Raw genomic sequence first — 23013 nt, 5'->3', positions numbered from 1 at the left:
CCCACAATGGAGAATGCTCAGTTCCATAAATGTGAATAGGACGCCGTGCAATTTCTGTTTCATTTCCTCAGCTCACTAACTGTTGGCTACACTGCAATATGTGATAACTATGCCAGTAATATTTGGTCTATGGGACTAAATCCATTACAATAAGCATTTGCATAATACAGTACTGTCGTTGAACAAATGGGTAATATGTAATGATCCAATCTGTGTGGGGACAGAATGAACACTACAAGTAAATATGTAATGATTTCCACATGGCTGCACATCTGACGAGAGGAACAAAAGCCCTCACTGTAGCTTATGAATGACCCTGATCATACACTTGCCAGTCTGGTCAGCGCAAAACGTATCAATGACCTCAATACAGCTATTGGCAGGAAGTGGTGCATATTACCTAAGCATCAGGTGCGCATCTTGAGAGACCAGCGCTTGGCAAGTCGGTGCAGCACACGCAATCAGTAAATAATCAGTACAATACTTACTAGCTGTTTGTGCAAACTGACAGGCTGGTGACTGATGTGGTTGCAGGAGAGTGGGCTGAATGGATGGCACAGATCAGCCCGATGAGGTCAGAAAGCAAAGCTCTCACTGCATTTGGCCCAGCTGATCTCCAATTAAACAGGGCATTGACATCACACAACAGAGCAGACCATGTGAGCCACCCCTGCATCTCCAGCCAAGACATGTCACACACACCCTCTTAGCTTTCACCACAAGCACATGAAGGAAAAAAAACACACATGCACAAGCTGTACAGAAGACATAGTTGCACCTAATTTTGTCTTTATGCCCAGACAAAGCCACTGGAAGCACTGTGGAGGTTCATCCCAGGAGTCTTCTGCTCTGATGCTGGGTGCATGATCTAGTTTCTGTGCAGGTCTGTACCGTTCAGGCAGCTCCTGTGGGGAGGGAATAGTGAACCCCTTTAAAGGTTTCCTTAGCTATCACATTTCTGGCCTCAAAATACGGAGCCCCCAGTCAATATGTCTATGACTATTATCTATCAATTAATACATCTGTCTCCATTGTAGGGGTCCGCTGCCCTGCAAGCGGCCTGACCAGGCAGTGAACTCTTGCATTCCTAAAAAACACGGTCATCCAGCCTCTGTAATTTGTCATGTTAGAAGTTGACAGTAAAAGGTCATCCACTCCCATCGCTGGAGGCAAGAAAAAGCACCAGGATGAAAGTGCACGTTCAGACGATGGCTATTGCTGGGCTCTCCCTATTTGTATAAGACTGGGAAGACACACACACACACACACACACACACACACACAGCTTTATCTAATCTAGGCCACCTATCTGTCTTATACTTCCCACACTATCTGAAAACATAAGCACTAGCAGGTCCTTTAAAAACACTCCAGCACCTAATAGTCCACCTATTACAAGCATTTAACTGAACTCAGTAATAAGGAAATGTTTGTACAGTGTCATGGTTGTGACAGCATTTATAATGTGTAGAGATAGAGGCTTCCTCTTGTGTCTTCCCAAACATATTTATTTCTGTCTGTTTTCACATTTAAATTCAATATCTGAAGATTCTCGACAAGGCACTTTCCAAGACGTGAAGTTAAATATATCCCTTCTGAGAGTAGTTTCAAATTGAAGAAGGGTCTATGTCACACCACTCATCACATTCATGTTCACTGTGGATATTATGACATATCAGTGAGCCAACAACACCTTCCACCAGCTGTATATTTTACGTTGCAGTGTAGTTGCTCATTTAGTTTTGAAGCCGACAAGCTATCCATTAAACTGGGCCACCTCTGACTCCTCTCCAAAGAGAGGGCAGGTCTGCCAGCAGCTCATCCATCATGCACAATATCAATTGATTTCCAAACATAAACAGAGCATCTTTGATATAAGGGACAGCTGGATCAGTGGGGGCACAGCGGAGGAAATGCACTTATAGGCATCACGGCCGAATAGTCCAGCTCCTGTCTGCTGCCCTCTCTCCCCCAGACAGGCATGATTTAGCCGGGTCCCTCTCTTCCTGCAATTATTTTACTTCCGAAGCACAACACTGCCAGAGCCTATAGCACCATGACACTGTGGGGTTGACTCTAATGACTCCTTTAGTTCATCCATGCCTGGACAACTATTAACCCATTACCTGCACTATAGTCCACCTACAGTGTAAAGCAGCATACCTTTGCAAAACAAAGTGTGCTGCTAATAGCTTGGAGGTTAAAAAGTTCATATCATTCAGACACACATGGAAGACATACTGTATAGTAGGACATTATGAATGTATGAGAGGTTCAGTTTGTGCCACTGTGAGCACTCAGGAAGTGTGGCTGTTAACAAGATGAGAGTCCTCTAATCACAATGCCATTGTGGTAATAATGTGGAAGAGGTGGGGAAACAGGTTGGAAACATGGTGGAAGCTTTTAACATTATATCCATCGTAACTAATTCATAACACTGATACATTTAATTCATAAAAAACAACAAAAAACACACAGCTTGCACTTAAACTGCTCATGATTTGAATGTTACTTTCATAATCAGTATTTGCAGTTTTATACGTTAATTTTGCTTCCACACCCTGCAGACCAGCATCTAACGCTCATGTCTTTCAATTATGAAATACTTGTATGCGCTATTAATTATTCATTGATAATCCTCTTGAACATAATATGGAGCAATTCCGTTAAGATACATTGAAATATTATCAATTATCGTGTTTTAATTTTTACCCAAGTGGCTCCCCTATCTCCACTTACATTACCCTCCTCTGCTCTTCCATGCAACATTAGAGAGGCGTCATTTAAGAGGACCGGTGGGAAGGCTGCCCATGCTGGAGCAAATGGAAGTTGTAAAGCAGCCCTACTCATCGCATGGACATTACACACTGACCCTCCCAGTCCCTCAGCCACTGCAAATGGCTGACAGTGTGCACCAATGACACGGTAAACCACAGGCCTTTCAAACTCAATTTAGCCTGGCATTAATTATTCCTCTAAGTATTCTATGCCCCTGTTAATATTGAAATTCATAAATGTATAAGGTTAGGGGCGAGCATATTGTGGTACACTTACCAATGTGATGATACAATTCCTATTTGATGGTCGCTACCTAATTAAGACTAGCGAGCTGTGTACTGTAAGACTCATATATCTCTGTTATATCAGACAAATGCTCCCCTTGGTTCATGACCAGAGCAAGTTTAGGAGTTTTTTGATGACTGAAACTTCCATTAAGTTTCATTTAAAATTAACTTGCTATGAGGAACTAGCATACCTCCATGTCCATCTATATCTCGATATACGGGACAAAAATGAATTACCCGTGGTGCTAAATTGAATTTGTTTCTGCACAGCCTCAAATCCTCAGAATGTTTGGTGCCATAAGTGGATTAAAATCTCCCTATGATGTAAAAATATTCAATACAAGTAGTGGTTTGCTCTGTTTCAGTGTAATGCTGCACCGCTGATGCACTTTAGTTCTGTCATCTTTGGTGAGAAGGGTTCAGATTTTCTGCCTGAGGGCTGTCTTGTCCATTTGAACCATTGGCCTTTGGTCCAGAGTTCAGAGGTGTAGACTGTGCTCCATCTCAGACATCCATCACATTGCTCTGTGTGCAAATGAGCTGATCACATGCATGATTGCCATACTTGCACAATAAATAAAATGATAGCCAGGCTATAGGTTTCCAAATTAAATCCAAAATTATAACATGGTTTAAAGAGCTGTTGTCATTGTAGTAAGCCTCCTTTTAAGGGGAACACTCAGCATGCAGTTAGAATGAACCTTAGCTGGTCCCAAACCCACAGCCGTTCCTGTCAAGCTGCTGTTATTTATAGCATAATACAGCTGGTTCCTTTTACATGACCTTTTTTAGAGTGGCTGAACTTGATGGCACAGAAGCTACCACTGCCTGTGATGACTCTGACTTAAGGTCATCAACTGTAGATGTCTGGTCAGAGCTAAGAGTAGATTACAGTGTAGACATCTTGATCCAGTCTCTCAGACAAGTCGAATTCAACCTATGATGAAAGACAATTTTGTGACAAAGCAAACACTCGATTTAGAGTTCCACAGGCTAGACCAAACAGATTACAGACCTCCCTTGTTTCTCATTCTCATTCAAATCAGAGTATGGGTTTCAGTACACCAGGAATCTGATTTAATGCACCCAGCTGGAGTGTTTTACCTGCATACCTGCATAGGGATTTGACTGCATCGCAGCTACATGTTTGTAACATTTGAATGTGCAAATGTTAGTTTGTAATAATGATTTGTTGCTTCTTTAAGAATGTTTTATTGTTTTGCCATGTATATTTAATTTTTGTTATTTACGTAAAATAGTGTCTCTATGTGATGCAAGACGAAATTCAGAGAAATCCCATACTTTTCCAAAATCGGAATAGGGAACCTTCTGTCTTTTGTTACCTTCCAAAACTGATAATTTGACAATCACATCCATTCTCTGCAGGCCATCTTTGGCATGCAGGTTTCAAAGTCTCTCAAACTCTTCTTCACTCTTCATGTGTACAACAGAGCGCAACACTAATGCCTTCCAGGAAAGACAGTCTGAAAGAGCATGCCATCATCTCCACATTCAAATAGTTGTCTCACTACTCCCTATGACGGCAGGCTTTTCACCCCATTCGGAACAGCTATAAACACTTTTGCCTTCTGTGGTCAGACAACATGTCGCACAAGCTAGTTTGTTTTGAGCAAATTCCCACCTCAATCCAAGCAAACTGTTTTTCTTAACCATTTTTTCACTTATAACACTCTGTTCCACGGCTTTTAAAACAGTCAAATAATGCTTTATAGTTATTGCCAGCAGATACTGAACTGCAAGACTGGATATCTTGGCAGGGAAAAAAAAACCCTGAATATTTCAGTCATATACTCAGTATCAGCATTTTTGCGACTTACCAGATACGTTAATTAACAACATTTTCTCATTATGTTCAGAGAAAACGTAATCCGAAAACGTAAAACTATATTTTCTGTTGCAATTTAGTAGTATATACATATAATTTCTAGGAGACATGGCTGTCATTTAAGATACTGTAGTTGATGCATGTTATGGCATTAAAATGCTGCTACTGTATTGAATTTTTCTACTTCCAGTATATGGGGGAGGGAACCACTCGAATGAGGTACAAAAGAGACACTGAATCCCTTTCCTTCCACACAGTCTGCGGGGATCCTATTCTGCAATAATGGTGTAGGGTTTGTGACATTCAGTGCTGATAGAGGACATCATTTCACAGGAGACCTCACAGAGCAGCTAGACCAGGAAGAATGTGGCCAGATGGAAGTGGGCTGAATTGTCAACATTTCCCTGTTGACTAGCCAGCTAAGCAAGTTCTACAATGCAGGCAGATTTTTGCATTCAAGAGGCAACAGACACCACACACACACACACATACACACACCTCCCAAAAAAAGGCACTAAAACCATAACTAAAGTGAGTACACAGAGCCTCCTGAGTGCCTCGTCTGAGAGGGAGAGGACAAAGGTGAGGACTGGCTGTAATAAAGCCGTATGCCCGCTGTTAAGAAATGAAATGTAAAGCCATCACCGTGATCCATCTTCATTAAACAATTTCCCTTCTCCCTTGCTTGCGAGGGTATCAGTTTCAAGGGGTCAGGTGCTATTTCTCCTCCTCTTGGGTGTCGGCATGTGTTTAAATATACTGTAGAGCGCAGCACCAGTGCAGTGCAGTGCAGTGAAGCAGAGGAATGGGAGGCCATTGGTCTCGTGCCGATTGGCTGCCATTCAAGGTTACTCTTGGAGGGTTTCCCATCACCCCCCTCTAAGTGATACATTGCAATCTGACAAATGCAAACTGTGACATTTAGGAAAGCACTGGGAGAATAACTACTGTTGTGTTGTTAATATGGGTTCCTCACTGCCAAACTAAATTGTTGGGCAGGCAGCTTTACAAGCCCGATGTCCGTTACACAGTCGGAGCATTTCATAGCTATACTGCATGCACTTTGCTCCTTTTTTCAGCCCACTGTCCTCAAATATTTTATTAGTTTTATTTAGTGTATTTTAAATGTGTAGTGGGAGAACATTAAGAGCCAATTAACAGAAGAAAACACTGTTACACTGTGCAGATATTCAAATGTATTGTTGCACATTATTTATTTATGTATTTATTGTACATTTGTATATTGGTCAAAAGAAGTTCCACATCAAAAACTAGCTTTAACATCTGCAAATGCAGCAGATTATTTGATTTGGATGCAAAGTTCATGTTCTGCTTATAATTCAGGAGGCAAGTGTGGGGTGTGAAAACTAGATTCATTAGGAACATCTAAGCAGAGCGTAAAGATGAAAGTACTTTTTTTTATAGGTAAACAAAAGTGTCTGCGCAAAGATCAGATGTTGTTTTGACAACCTAATTACATGATTTATGCACTTTTTTTCTAATCCAAGTCAGGGATGGCCTCACTATTTTTGCTGATTCATAGAGAAAATACACCGAGACAGATCAGATGAATTGCCTTTTTCTCAGAGTCGTGTTTGTCTAAATAAGACCTCTGTGATCAATCTTCAGTCCTTCAGTTAAGCTTATTGTCGTGACTGGCTCCTCGTTGTCTGAGTAATAGCTAGGCATTTTCGGATAGCTGATTACCTCATCACTCTAGGGCAAATCTGTTATAATTTGAGTAAGCAGGTACACATCTCACTGCCTTGTGCAGCCAAAAAAAACATCAAAGATAAGATCGGCAAATTCTTTGGAATCTCAATATAGTTCTGTATGCATATATTTGTCAGAGCGTAGCAAAAATGGCTGATCATATTGTATTATGCTGAAGAAATTACAGAAAGCAGGAGGGAACTGGAGGACTCGTGGGAGAAATTTCTTCCTTTTTGCTCCCAAATACACTGAGCTGTTTCCCCATGTATGGTTGCAAGGCATACATTAATTATACCGCTCACAGGAATTGCTGCACTGCCATTGTCACCGAATTACCGCCTTTCGCCACAGATCAGCTTCCTCTTCTTTAATGTGCCATTTAATGCAGTTTCTCCTAATCCAGTTCATAGATAGAGGTGAATGGAAATGGTGCTGTGTGTGTTTTATGCAAATTGCAAGATGAGGTGATTAATTTATAATGGGTTTCGGTGCAATTGAAGGCAGCGGGAACTGATCAAGGGCAAGGACATTATAGAATGGTACAGGCTGCATAGGGGTGGCTCTGCTTGTTCTGCACTGTACCACAGCATGACAGTATCTCATTACATCTAGACAAAACACCTCCCCCATTGATAATGAGCATTTTTCATGAGGAGGGACCGTTTTCGTCTGTTGTTGTATTTTCCTCTTCTGGGCTGCACATCATTCTTCATCTAGCTAAATCACGTATTGATCCAGCACTATATCTCATATCCATGCACCATAATGTGCTGTGTACTGTGCATGCAATGTGCGTGAGCCCGTGCCTTTTTGAAATCAAGCCACTTGGAGATTTTTTTGTTTGCCGTGGATGCTTTATATGTATTGCATTGCATCACCATCCACAATTTAATAACGATAGTCTTTACATGAGCTAACTAAAATCTGTCTCACACTGACGCTGAAAAACTCTTTGAAAATAAGCCAAGCACTCATACACATATAAACAAACCTTGTTTTTCTATCTGAGTCTCTCTTTCTCTCACGTAGGCAGCCACCACTGTTAATGGAATTGCATAGACTGCTGAGAATAACATCCCTGCCTGAGGAAAAATGATGGAAGACTCTGTTTACATGTTTGATGTCAATCATTGCTGATTGTAGACTGCTGAGCAGGCCTGGACAGATTCACCACTGTCAGGTGTGATTTAGCTTTTGTTTGATGGTGTTAAATACATATTTGTATATGCTGTTATCACATGTTTTATGGTCTGATATTATTGAAGTTCATACAACACTTTATATTTTGAATAATGTATTACTATACTAAAGTTATGTTTATTTTTGCTATTATTCTTTCTTTAAGTGCTACAATACAGGCACATAAATTTCTATTATTTACAACAGTTGAGGCAGTTTCTAGTGTGCGTGGCTAAATAAATTTAGTAATAATGTGCTTCTAGTCTGCAAAGTTGGATCTAAACAAGTTTTTGACCTTGTCATAGCATGTAGTGTAACATCATCTAAATAGGAATACAACGTCAAGTCAGTAATGGACTGCGTTGAGAGGTAACTTTAGGATAAAGATCACCTGCTGATGTTGTGATCTATATATTCAAATACACACTCATTCAATGTTTTTCCTGCCTCATGGGCTTGTAAGTGCACTGGTTATTTTACAAGAAAGTTAGATTTAAAGGGTACATATCATGCTTTTTGTGATTGACTGTTATTTTTTTACTGTTATGATGTCAGATGTCTACGTTAAATATGGTCCAAGGTCCAAAACATGAGGTGAATGTATTTAAAAATGCTCCCTGCAAGTCAAAAGCCCAGACTTCAGCCTGCTCTGAAAGGTTTGTTTGCAATGTTACCTCTACTTCCTCCTCAAAGTAATGTCAGATCAGTTCTGACGTCTGATGTCAGTTCCTAAAGGGGGGCTTAAAGAGACAGAACCTAAAACAGCCTGTTGCAGTCAGATGCTGAACTGAGAGGCTGCATGAAAGGCCAATTCATGCTTTCCGTGTTCCGCGGACAGCTGTGTTCTTGCAGGCATGCACGCAGTTCCATTCATACTTTGCTCTGAGGTCTGCTGACACAGACACGTTCCACATGTGCCTGCTAGTAAACAGAGTTGCAGCGTGATAACTTTCCAGAGTAGTAAAATCCAGTTTGTGAGTATTACAAACTGTGGTTCAGTGTTTCTCTGATCAGCCTTTAAATGCAATAATCTGTTACTCCAACCAGACTTGCTGGATCGTATTTCATTGTCTCACCGGCACTTTAAACAACACGCCCACACCAACACAGCCCCTTGTATTGTTTTACACAGGGCTGTTTTCAGTCTGAACGCTCCTGAGGAGTTCCTGTACGTTGCTGAACAACAAGAAAAAGTTGAAAAAAGAAAAGTGACAGCTTAATGACAATAGGAATACAGTACAGTAGACGAGACAAGCATTCCTGTTTGCTTTTCACATGTGCAGTTGACAAGCTTGCTATGCATACAGTCCACACAGTCTCAAATTTTGGGCTGCACACGGACGACCATAAAGGAGCCACACGGACCCTCGCGGATATGGTCGGATGATGACACTTACGTCACGCAGACCAACACTGACGGCCATGCAGACATGGAAAGTATGAATCGGCCTTAAAGTGCCAATATAAGATAAATGCAAGGATATACTACTGGAGCCCCAGAATATGAATATAGACCTGGAAACGTGCATGATACGTCCCCTTTAATAAATTGGAAAACAAGTCACAACTAAGAATATCCTTATAGATCAAGTTAGTTGTAGTCCAGTTATCTGAAACATATCGTCATTATCTGTCAAATCATTTAATTGATAATTCCACAATAGTTACAAAATCAATCTCATTTTCGAACCAGCTGCAGTTTTCATCCTCCTTAGTTGATCTTAGCATGCAGTATGTTTGTGTTTAAATTAAAATAGCTTTTTAGGATTGTTCTGGACAAAATATTTATAGTCATTTATCTCTCAAAGAAAAGCACTATGGAGGAAAACTCAGTTTGTTTTCTGCAGTGCCATTAAGACAGGCTTATTTCAATATCCCCTGAGGTCTGGTCACTAAATGTCCCTGCTGTTCCTCATGAATGCGCGATATTAAATATTTACCAGTATTTCAACAACAGTGAGACAATGGCACCAATATGTATAAGTACTAGACGATACTAGACTTGCACATCTGCAAATGTCAATGCAGAAGCTGTGCAATTTAAAGCTTGTGATTCATTCCACCATCCTCCCGCCTTGCTGCTAGGAGGATAGGTGCCTGGTATACTTTTTACTGAAGAGAGCAGGAGCTCCGAACAGCCTTAGAGGCTTAGCAGAGAGACACAAAGCAGCAGTGGCACCGTTCATACCTTCAGGTGACAGAGTGCTGATGATTATAGCAAGGACAATGCCCTGCATGTGTCAAACAATTGGCAAATAATTTATGTCATCTTTTCCACTGTTATTTCCGTGGAGGGCACTAACTGTGTTGCCAATATCAAACCTCCTGCAGAGGAGAGGCGGGAAAAAAAGGGACATGCTACAAAAGACTGATGGAGGGAGAGAGGAAGAGGGAGCAAGAGGAGTGGATTGGGGGAGGGGAATAAGTGCCAGGCTCAGCTTTTTCCTGACTGAAGATGCACAGCCATCTGTGAGGAGACAAACACACGTATGGACATCATTTGTCCAACATCTTACATGATGTGAAGGCTTTTCACTCGCCATGCCAACCTGTGTGGCAGATGATGTATGTGTTTCTTCAGTCCTGTGATTACTAGCATGGAGCTGCAGAGCAATGCTCTTCACCTCATCAGTTCCACAGGCTGCGCTCCAAGGTGGGTGAGGGATTCGCTGCAAGATGGCTTCTGACACACAGCACAACCAAGGCGTACCAGCATGAATATTATACAGTGCATTTCACCACAGCCACCCACTGTGAACAGATCAATCGAGGTGGATGAGGTGAATTAGAATTTTAATAGAGTGCCTAGGTGCAGTAATTAAAAAGAATGATTATATTTTCCCTAAATGTATGAAAAAGTGGATGGTCCATTGGGGTGGTGCTTGCTGCTTTGGTCTCATATATAGTGTACACTACCTATTTATTTCTCATATGTCCTTTGAAGGAAACTTTTAAGTGACACTAGAATTACAATAAGTACAATAATGTTTATCTATTCCATTTTCTTAATGTCTACCGTGTAATAATTGTTAATGTTTTTCCAATACCTAACAGTTTTGTTATAGAGCAAAAATAATGCATTGTTTATCTATCACACAAAGCAGTTGACCTGTATGTACGTAACACCGTTGCCTAGTCCTCTCACAGCCATTAATCACTGCCAGGATTTAGGTGAGTATTATTAAGTTTCACTTAATTTGGAAAATTAAGCCCATTGCTCCTTTTGGTCCACAATTATCTTTCATGGCCGGTGGATGATGCGTAACAGGTTTATATATGACTAATATGGCACAACCTAAAAGGTAAATACAAGGATGAGGAGGATGGTGGCGAAGAAGAGGAAATAAGCCCGAACAACAATATAGTGTCATCAGACAAGCTGAGAGACGAGTGGGTGATAATTGTTGTGGGAGCCATGGGAGCAATAGGCTCTTTGAGAGAAAGGTAACAAACCAGCAAAACAATAGAGATGAATCACAGTGGAGGATCTGCTGCTGCAGTCTACCTTCCACTGAGGCCCTATTAGACTCGGCTCACAAGCTTTATGTTTCAGTCACAGACATCTGGTTACTGCTTTGAAAGCCCAGGCTACGACTGTAACATAAATCCCTGCCTTTGAAAGTTTTAGTTATGTGGTCTGTTGTGTATTCTGTTGTTGATTTTTTTTTTGGTAAAAGATGAAGAATTGAACTTTGTTGGACATTTTTATTGTGTTGTATTTTTTAACAGAGAGCTGACACATCATTTAACAGAACAAGACTCTTGCTAAGTTGAACAGCAGGACAGGAAGGATGTTATCGCTTTAAAGTTCACTGCGAAATCTTACGCAGCGAGCCGAGTGAGCTCAGTCTCAATTAGAGCACCGTGGGCTGTCAGTCAACAAAAATATCTCCATTGTTCGGTGGCTTCATCCAGAGAGAGAGCAATGTTTTTGTAGGGTGACCTGGGCAACTATGCTGTGTCAACTGGTGTCAGGCTACAAGTGCAATATACCAGCTTGCCCGCAGGCTAAACCCCAAACGAGGCCCCTTGTGTCCCAAACAACACAACCAAAGATAAGGTTCCTAGTCTCCTCCTTGACAGATATTTCTGGTTGAAAGAGTCAGAAGAGGTGACACAGCCATGGTCACTAGACAGGAAGCCGGTCAGCCAACCTCTGCTCTTAATGTCAGCAGTTGAACTGGATAGTGTGCATGAACATGGGTGTGCAAAAAGATGCTGATCTCAGTCATGGAGGAGTATCCTTGTTAGGCAGCTCTAACATCATCTAAAATGATAATCCACTAATGTGCAACAATGCTTAACATTAGGTCTTTTGTTCCTCCGGGGCAGAAGTCGAGGGCTCTCCTCTAATGGGATCCTGCACCACAGAGGAAGCTTTGTCTCTCATCAAAGAAGAGGAAGTCCTCTGCTGCTGTAACTACTCGGTGCCCCTTAGAGTGCACGTTACAGACGATGCAGCATCTTTCATGTTCCAGTTAAGGGGAAGAAGAACAAGTGAACAACCTAACCTTTAACCCTCACATGACTTTTCGGAGCATGTGGTGATTTGTCCAAAGTTTGAGCCCTCAGAAACGATGACCAACTATTCACTGTCCAGAGTGGCAGACCATAATGAATTCTTTTACTTAAATTTGGAATTGGCTAGATTTTCAGAGGGTCTAATTAATTTCCCATGAACAATGCAAGTTCTTTTTTTTTTTTTTTTTTTGCCTTTCAGATACAAACCAGGCCATCCAGTTCAGTGGTTCTCAAAATGGGACGCGGAAAAACTCATTAGGTTTCCCCTAACCTCCCTCAGCTGTGGTTGAGCTACAGCAGGTTAAGTGTCACTCAGAAATTAGCGTTCTCCTGGTAGAGCAGTGGACGCCACATCAGCTGCTACCATTTTTGTAACTACATTAAACAAACCCTCTGAAGGCCTCAATGATGCATGCAATCTTAATTTTTATTACAGCAATTTATTATACACTCCCCGAGCTTATGACAGCCCCGACTGTCATTAACAGATTAATTATAATTTCCCCCTGCGCTCAGAGTTAAAGAGAAACGTGAACGCATACAGGCGCCCCTTAAAAACAATGAGAGCTGGGTAACTGTGTTTCATCATTCCAGTGGCTTTACCCTTCACCCTTCTTGAAAGTAAATGAAATGGAGGAACTAGGGGTCTGCTCCTGAGGTCCTCCCTGCAGCCACTACGCATAACAAAGCACTCAGACACAACTGATGCACTTCAAAAGGAGAGAATTGTCTCCCAGGTCATCATGAGCAAAGACAGGACAGACTTGAAAGCTGCCTTTTGGTTCCACCTCCTTTGTGTCATTGTCCAAAAAACCCCCAAACTAAACATGACAGCAATTTCAGTAGAGATTAGAAGTGTCGTGTACAGTACACCTAGTTCTGTAAAATGCCAAACGCATTGCAGAGGGCAGTGTCCTCCTTTGGCTTCTTCAATAACACAGAAACTTTCTGCCCTTCAACTGCCCAGTTAAAATGTTGAAACTTGCTTTGCCTACATCAACTTACTGTTAATAACTCGCAGTTGCTCTCACAAGCCTTAAAACCAAACAAAAAACTACAAACAAACTTTTCACTATAACATCTCCTTGCCACCTTTTATTAGGCCTAGCTATACAATCATCTCAGATTCCCATTATTTAAAGTTACATTTACTCTACGGGGAATGTGAGAGCATGTTTTAGTGCCACAACTACATTCACAAGCAAATTCCTCAATAGCCACCTCTACTCTTGTGATGATTCTTGTTTAAGTATACTGTACTTCAAATACTCTGATATTACAATACAAATTAATGCTAAGAGAGACATACATGCCATAGAAAAAAGTAGTGGCCTAACTTTAGCAAAAACATTTTCATAGGAGCCATCTCTTTTAGCTTGCCGAAAATATACTGGATTATTTAATTATGATTACCTCAAGACATAACTTGGCAACATGTTAGCAACAAGTGACAAAGACACCAACGTTTGCATGTCAAATATCCTATTTAATTCATTTTGGCTGTAAATGCTGAAATATTTCCACTGTAATCTATACATTGTGACACTTTACACTCCAGTGTACACCTTTTCACTACCCTTTTCACATTTTTCAAACAGAAAATGCACACAAACTGAAAATGCAATGAAAAATCAGGATAGCATTAAATGTAGCTAAATGATATCTAAAAGTTTGAACATGGCATAAACATTCAAGTAGACAAAAGTGCAGTGAGTAGCGAGCAGCTACCTGGCACAGCTATTCATTGCAGGTCTGTCACCTGCAAATTAAAGCAAGAGCACGGAGATATTGAGGTGAGGGTTAGTTTAGTTAATTTGTGTTAAAGGCTGTAAGGCAAGAACATTAAAAAGCTGGTAGGGAGGAAAGGTAATAGCCCAATATTAGACAAAGGTGGGGATTAAACTCATTAGATCACCCTTAATCATCTGTAATGACCCTCACCTGTAATTTGCACCTCATAAAAGTTCTCCCATCTCAGAATCCATCATCTTGGGTTACATCAATGAATAAAACACAGTTAAAGTGAAAGTGAGAGAGTCTTGGTCCTTAAAAATGTGTAATTAGTCATGCAAAATAGTTGAATAGGCCATTTGAAAACATTAAAATGTTATATACTATATACTGGTCATGGAAATACTGTAAAACAGGTCGTTAATATTGTTTGACATGACAGTTTAACCAGTATAGACAGGTTTCCCATTTACAAACAATCGAGGAAACGAGGGGTAAAAAACACATTTCTAATAGCTAATATATGGACATTTTCAGTCTTAAAAAATGATGTAATTTGCCAGTAAGCAGTATTATATCTAAATATAAAAATAAGTATCTAAAATTGCATTTTAGAGGTGAATTTGCACCACTCATACTTGCATTTCCAAACGTTTTTTAACTACATGCCACACATTAGACACGTCTGCTCTAGTTAGCTTACATGACAGAAACAACTGCTGCTACCAGTAATAAAGCAAACAGAGGCTACACAAAGTTCACCCTACAGATGGTGAAACATGAACAGTGCACATCCCAGACCAACAATAGGAAGCCCAGATTAAAACTAGAGAAGCACCCACACACATAACATTAGCATAAAAAGTAACGTTAGCATATATGACACTCCTACTGTTGTCCTATTGCTAAAGGTAAGAGCACAGAATCCACTTCAGTCTGGATATTATATTAGTAATGTCAACATTTATGAAAATCCTTTCATAAATGTTCATAAATAGTTTACCCTGAAAATATACCAGATGCTAGACATATTGCTGTGTTTACAGGCAAAGCTTCACTCACACCAAACTGTGTCAATACATGTGATATGCTTTATCAGCCACAAAGGATAAAAATAAATTCCTACCAACTGTTTGTGATTTTTCTCTGAAATATTACAAGAATAACAACATGATGCATTCTCTATCCAAATCCATCAGTCTGCCACCTCTATCAGTTGTCACCAAGTAACACTGATGACAAGCATTGATCACAGAGCCTAACAAACCTTTGCAATATTCATTAAACAGCCATAAACAAAGTCGGAGCCTTACCTTAAAACAGGCATGTCTTCCATGCCCATTTCTGTGCAAAACGTCTTGTTATAATTTAGGGTTCTGGCCAGATCATTAAATGCTAATATCTAATTACGCTCTCTGAGCTAACAGAGAGGATTCGTTCTTTGGTTAAGAACATTTCTCATGCAGTATTCTAGAGGTTTGTGCAGTTTGAGGCAAAAAACCCCCAACTGATCTCATAAATTGTGAGTCATTCTGGTTTGTTTTCTTCCCCCTACTCCCAGTATCCATAGCAACAGTACTTGTTTCTGCTTGTTAAATTAAGCTAAATCTTAAGGTGTGTTCAGATAAACATGAAGCAAATTGTAGAGATGGTAAGTTAGATGCAAGTAGGTGCAAATTTACGTCAGACTTCGGAAACCGAGGTGAAGACGAGTCCACAGGAGTTTCAACTTGAGCAAAAACGTGCTCGTCCTGAGGCTGTATGACTTCATAAGCATGCAGAGACAATAAGAAAGAGGATAGAAAATAGAGTAAAACAACAGAGCGAACTGAAAGCACTGTTGAGTTTTCCGCTTTCACATGAACACACACATCCACTCTCCACATCCACATGGTCAGTGTTCGTTGCTACCAAGCTACAGCTAGACTTCATGCAACACATTGAGCAAACCTTTACTGGAGAACAAACTTTAAAAAGTTAATTACAATTTGAACTTTCTACCTGTGGTAAGTGGCCATGGTACATGAAAAGATGTAGAAAATAACAGACTCAGTGGAGGAAATTTGTCCCATGATCTGCCTTAACTCTTATTTTTGTAGATCAGAACTCATCATCATTTATTATCACTGAAACAGGGTTGTGTTGTATTCTTGTGAGGGAATTTGATCCATGTTGCATCTTTAGTTACCTCAGAGGCCAGTGAAGTTCACATTCATGCTGATTGTTTGCTGTTTTAGCTAAATGAAGTGAAACTGGAACTTTCCAGGTTCTGCTCCAGAAGTAGGAAAACCTCATTCAAACTCACATTGACGTTTGTTACAACACAAATGACCAAAATTCGCCCTCAAAGCATAACCTTACTCAACCACAATATGTATGGCTCACTCCATGTCTAAAAAAGGAAGGCAATATTTTAAAGACTATATCATTTTTTAGAAATATTTTATTCTGAGTGTCTTTGTTTGTCATTATATTCTTATAAGACCTAGACCATTGCAGGTGAAATGTCGCCAGCATCACAGAATGAGACAAGTTCATTAGAGAGCTGGTGGCCGCTGCAAGGTCAAACTTGTCTGTACCAGCAGAATAGTTAGAGTTGAATGGTGTCATTGTATTTTTAACAGTAGAGATTAAAAAGTTTGGCAGATGACATTAGAAGACAGCTTTGGTGGACAATATGAATATGGAAGATACTAAGTTACACTTCTGGTAAATTTTATGTACACAAATCAAAAATCATGAAGGTTCCAACTTCTAATAGTAAACGCTCTAGTGAAGTCAGTTTATCTTAGAATATAGAAAGCAATCCCCTGGAATATGTTAATTGTTTCTGAAATACAGATAAAAGAAAAGCTTAATAAGAGAGATTTTATTGAGTCACAGAAGCTAGTGGATCAGAGGCTAGCCTGGAGGTGAAGTCAGGACTTCTATTAAACAGCAGCAATAAAGTTATTCAGTCTGTTCCATGCTTATTTCTACATAAATGATATCTTACATTTGGTCTATGACACTCATTGCACATTTGAAGCAACACAATTGGCTACTAGAAGTCTTGGAGAAAACGCATACAGTATTTCTCAAAATATATCATTCATAAGACATCCATGATGTAACCTGTATCATAAAAACAAATATCCCTTGACTTTGAAAGCTTCATTAAATCAGACCAGCTGTATTTTCAATTTATGTTGATTGAGCCTGTGTACTATTGTCCTGGCTTCACCATTTGTTGCAGCAGACTTAAATTAACAATGTATGGAGCACTTTGTGAGTAATGCTACAAAGTACAATGTTTCATTTATGAGCTGTATAACACAATAGCAAAGAGATCCACATTTTATTAAAATTTAATTAAGACAAACGATCTAAGAGGGCATCCCATCTCTTAGGTGGCTCTAAAATCACATGACAAGCTGGACACAACTGCTGAGGACCGAGAGGAGACACAGGGAGAAGAAGGACATGATGGCGAACAGAAAATAAACGGCAATTAATATGTGGATTTCCCACTGAGTTACACAGCTAAAACAAAAACAGAAGTGGTTGTAACAGTTGAGTGTAAGGCAACATCCCACTGGAGGACAGTGTGATTTATTATGGGTTGACTTTATTGAGAAAAGGTTAGCAACATGTCATTAATGAGATTTCACAGTGCCACAGTAAATCCTACATTATTGTTGCCTGTTTGTTTATACTTTAGTCATGACTTTATGTTGATCATCAGTTGCTTGAATCATGTGAATGTCCCATAACTGTGACAGGCTTGTGATGTCACGTGATGTAAGTGCAGCAGCCCAGTATCTCAGAAATACTGCATGTCCATGTTGAACAATTCTGCACTTCACAATATGCGTCCAACGCCAATGCAGGAAGTGGTGTGTCCTTTATGCAGTAAGGCAGAAAGTCAGGTGTGAAGGTCAAGGAGGTTGCTGAGCTTGTAGTACATCTGACTTTTATTCAGGAAACCAGAGTTTGCATCTGGTTAAAGACCTGCAACGTTAACTACGATCTTTCCCTAATCCTAAAGACTCTTACCACTTAACCTGGATGGTTTGACCTCTGAAGACCCATACTGGTAATTACATGAGGTCACCAAACACAAGATAACAACAGGAATGATAAAAGTTAGGTGCATCTAAAGAGCGAGAGAGCTGTCAGTCAAGCACATTTTGTTTACACCAATAGTGTTGTGAAAATAAGTGAAAACACCTGCGCGGGTGGACAGTAGAGCCTTCAACCAAAGTGTTGTTGACACCTTGAACCTTGAAGAATAATTCCAGATTAATTCAACTGGGTTTATTTCCCATATATGTGGCCACTGTGACGCTATGGGTCATGCTAAAAGTTTGCGCCCTCCAGCTCTGTTTATTGAGATTTAGGGGAAACGAGGACTCGCACAAAACCAAAGTATATTGAGGCAAGCTTCACGAGCCGCAGCTTTCCAAATAAACATGATTTGAACATAAATCATTTCAAAAGTTTGTCTTTGAGTCTGACCGAAACTAAACACAGAAAGCAGCCACCTGGAACAGCCAAATCATGTTCATTTGGCCTGATAAATGTTGTTTCCCAATATCTCTTCAACGGAGCTGGTGAGTGCAATGTTAGGATGATCCACAGAGCCATAAAAGCCACATTTATGGGAAATATGCGAGGTTGGAATATCCTTCAACCATATCTTAACCATGATTAATATGCCATAACTTTCATGAAGCATAGTTGCCATGCGCAGATAATGTAGGAATGCAAGAATTTTAAAAACACCGGACATAAAAAAAAAAAACGCTCACTGAACATAATCCAAAGTTTTGCAGAATCACCTAAAACAGACATTCTTGTTTGGCAATAGGGTCGAGGTGTAGGTGCATTTTCGTTCAGGATTCATTACTTTCTGCCCTGCCCAGGATTTTAACTAATTCAAGAAAACATGTCTAAACTAATTATGTTCAAGGCTAAACAGGGTCTTGCTCCAAACTACATTTCTGAATTCTTTACCCCTTATGAACCAAATTGTAGCCTGAGGTCTTCTGGCAAGGATCGTTTGGCTACTCCTAGATCAATGTTGGTGATATAGGTGACAGGGCCTTCGCTCTGAAGGCTCCCTGACTTTGGAATGCCTTGCCAGAGGAACTTAGCCTCGTCACTTCAGTGTCAACCTTCAAGTCCCTTCTTGAAACACACTTGTACAGACAGGCATTTTCATCTTCACTATCTGCAGCCTGCTGTTACCTTCTGTCATATATTGTGCTGAGCTGAACTTATATCTACTGTCCCTGTATTTGAATGTTTTGTTTTTTCCCCTTATGTTCAGTTTGTTCATTTTAGTGTATTTTACCATATGTTTTATTTACTCTCATCTTTTGATCCTTTGCTCTGTGAAACACTTTGTAACTTTGTAACACTTTGTGTGTTATTATCTATATTTAAGTAGAAGACACCAGCAAAGTTTTTGATTATGTTCCAGCATAACTTTTTCCTGAAAGTGCTTTTTCGCAGATTTCATGTGTTTCAGATATCAGAGACATACACTTAGTTGGTGTCTCATGGAGTTTAAGGCAGGTCAGATTCTGGATACATGGGGCGTGATATAGTTATGTTTAATGAGACAAAATATTATGTGCATATATTCACTATGAGGAAGCAGCTCTGAACATGACACGACTCACATTAGTAGAAAATCACATTCCCGCAACCCTTGACTAAAGAAGTCTAATGTCAACACTTCCCAAGAAGAAAATCATGTCATTTATTTTCCTGTCAGTCATACCTGACTAGAGTGCTGTCAATCACCAGAGAGCCATGAACACACTGCTCTGCTACATACCAATAGGATCAGAAACAGTCACATTTTCAAGAGTTACTGCACCCAGGTTGTCAGCAACACATTTTTCATGCGAGAGATTTTGGCCTTTTGGAGCCTTTTGGATATAATCCAGCCTTCAGCATGCTGTTTTAGGACAAGAGGTCTGAGATCGTAACACCATGTGGGATCCTTATGCATTGTTTAAGATACTGCAGCTGGAAGACTGACTGAAGAGCTAGAAACATTTACAGCAAGAAGTAAAGCAACCTATTCAGTGCAGCATCACGCAAGAACAATGTAAAGTTTCATATCATTTCTGCCAGATATTTTAAAAGAAACACACACACATTTCATATCTGGAAAACTTGTCAAATGGAACAATGGTTATGTTATGTATGCAGTCATTAGAGGTTCTGTAGAAAAGAGGGAGATTGATGGACTTGTGTAGCCCTGTGTGGTCTGTGCTGCCGGGTCATACCAAGACGAGCTCCTTACAGTGCTTTCCCCTGGGCAAGCGAGAGTATTGGTCTAAGTTCAGATATAACTTCATTTTCTATGTGGATGAAATGCACCTTAAGGGCAGAGACGGTGGGTGGAGGAGAGGAAGGGGTTGGGCAGAAACTGTGTTTCGAGCATGCACACACACACACACACACACACACACACACACACACACACACACCCATGATTGTTGAGAGTCAGAGGCTAGAGCATAAAAGAAATCCATTGTGGCTGTGGAGCCTGACTGCTGACAGAAATTAAATTGTGTCCACTGACTTTTCATATAACAACCCAAGGTGTGTGTCAATAGTGCCAGAGCCACAATACCATTACCGAGCCGGCAAAAAAGCTGTTTTGTTTTCACTCCAAATGTCAACCTCTCAGTTTCCTTTATCTCCCTCTCTCAAGAGCAATAAAGCAAAAACATCAACATTTCAACTGAGAAACATCACTTAAGAGTAATCAACATAACAGCTTGTGTATTTACATTGAGTACTTAATAATAAAGCTTCCTGTATGTAGTTTGTATTTTTAGTTTTTGTAGTTTGAGTGTTTTCAAATTTGCATTGTTTAGTTTGATTGAATCAGATTCTTGTTTGTTATCCCCCTTGGTACAATTTGTTTTGATCTAAACACAGCAATCGTTGTCAGGTTTGGATCAAAACAACCGTATAGAGAAACCCTTCAGAGGAAGTGGTTTCGGCCTGGTCTCAAAGGAAAATTGTGGAGCAGTTTGTGGTGGAAATGTGATCCGACCTTGATCTGACTACAAGGTGCACTCTGCAAGTTTTAGTTAAACGTTGAGAGATATGGAACAAAATAAAAAGCTGGAGGCAGCTAGCTGGAGAATGATTTGAGGTCTGACCTGAACGAAGCAATGAAATATGTTGCCCTCTTAATATTTAGGTGGATAAGACCTTCTTCAGAACCTTCCTTCATGTTTACATTTTTCGCTCCCGCCCTAGACAAATCTCTTTATACATAGATTTTAGTAATGCAAATTTTTTTCTATGTAAAAAGATGCGAATTGTCATATTATTGATTAAAATGAGTAGCTCTCAGTACAGCTATTACAGTAAAACCCGTCCAATAAGAAGCATGTTTTGGACATTTGAGATGATGCACAAATTTGATTTGAATGACTGGTGATGTAGAAATACAGAAGTATCTGTATGTCTGCTTATTTTTCACAGGGTTGCCCGGAAACTTTCAGGCCTCACATGATGTTTTTCTGCACCTTTTCACCTTTCTAGAAATCTAAATCAACATATAAGTTTACACTTCACATGCCTGTACACTATACGTTTGTTAAACCTAGTTTCTAATAATAAAGAGTCCATTTTCAAACATAGTGCTGTTTTATGTTTTTGTGTTGTGTTAGTTCTATATCTAAGTTAGCAAGTTAGCTAACTAATCTTGTTGTTGTAAATAAAAGCTGACATAAATGTGCATATCACATAAAGCAGAAAACAGCATTCTGTGAATTTAGTATTACAGTGAGGTAATGTCATCATGTCATCATAAAATTAAAATGTAACAGTGAATCCTCTCAGTCCATAATTTGTTTGGCTGCCCTGCAAACAGATACACGAGTTGCTTTTCTTCTGTTGCACTTAAAGGTGTGTTTGACCTGTTATTAAAGTGCACTTACCACCACCACTGACCTCACCAAATCAACCAGAACTGAAATCTTAAAGGCAGTGTTGTGGCGTAACTAGTTACATGTCATGATGTTATGTAACTAAATTGAAAAATAAATAAAATTGTAATCCATTACAGTTACTGAGAAAAAAAAAATGTAATTAAATTACAGTTACTGATTAAAATGTTGGTGATTACAAAGGGGTTACATCCCAATATATTCTTTTCAGTAATAAGCTAACATGTAAAATATAACATTCATTCTATTGCTTTGTATCTTTTCACAGTGACTTCTTTTGGCATATTTCTGGACAACGTGGGTCAGCAAAGCCGTTGAGACAGATTTGAGTGCAACACCATCAAGGGTAGGATGTCTTGCGAGGAGCTGTCGCTACGGCTAGACAGGCTCAATTCATTTCCATTCAAATTTTGAGTGTCGTTTTTGATCAGTTCTCTTGTTTGAATTTGCACTGCTTCTCGTCTGCCACTCAAATCAATGCGCATTGCTCTACGCAACCTGAGTCTACCATTACTGTGACCAGCAGACCACATCAGGGCGGGTGGCCATGTTGGCAGACAAAAACGCCTTTCAGTGCTGGAAATGAGGTTAACAGTGAGGTTTACACTGCCTGGTTTAAATGTATGTTTTCAGGACTTTTCTGCTTTATTGCCCAGTTTAAAACATTTGTTAGAAAAGTAAACAAAAAGTAATCCAATGTAATAAGTCACATTACTTTGATGAAGTAATTAAAATAGTCACATAACTTATGACATTTTTAACAGGGTAAGTAGTAATCTGTAACCTTCCACTGCTTAAAGGTTTACAGTTTTAAAAGAAGTCATTGTAATGGACACTGAAATGGAAAGAAGGGACAGAGTTGAGGACAGTAATGTTGGCTGCATTGTATGGTTGAGGTTACTGTTAATGGAGAGACTGGTATCTGTCTCTTTGACGAAGGATTTCTCCCAGTTCTATAAATGTTCATGCCAATGGTCAGACTAAAGGAAAACCT

The 23013-nt window shown here is 39.8% G+C and overlaps 1 long non-coding RNA gene across 1 annotated transcript; it reads right to left on the bottom strand.

Annotated features, from left to right (window-relative positions):
* Positions 1-11746: 11746 nt before the first annotated feature.
* On the bottom strand, positions 11747-15028 carry LOC137192126 (uncharacterized). The gene is made up of 2 exons (XR_010930519.1): positions 14266-15028; positions 11747-14083 (listed from the first exon to the last, which is right to left on the bottom strand). It is a non-coding gene; the product is annotated as an uncharacterized lncRNA (long non-coding RNA).
* Between the last annotated feature and the right edge of the window lie 7985 nt (positions 15029-23013).

Source organism: Thunnus thynnus, chromosome 11, assembly GCF_963924715.1.
Source record: "Thunnus thynnus chromosome 11, fThuThy2.1, whole genome shotgun sequence".
NCBI lineage: Eukaryota > Metazoa > Chordata > Actinopteri > Scombriformes > Scombridae > Thunnus > Thunnus thynnus.
Note: the sequence above shows the minus strand (reverse complement) of the source record. Positions and strands in the feature narration are given on the sequence as shown.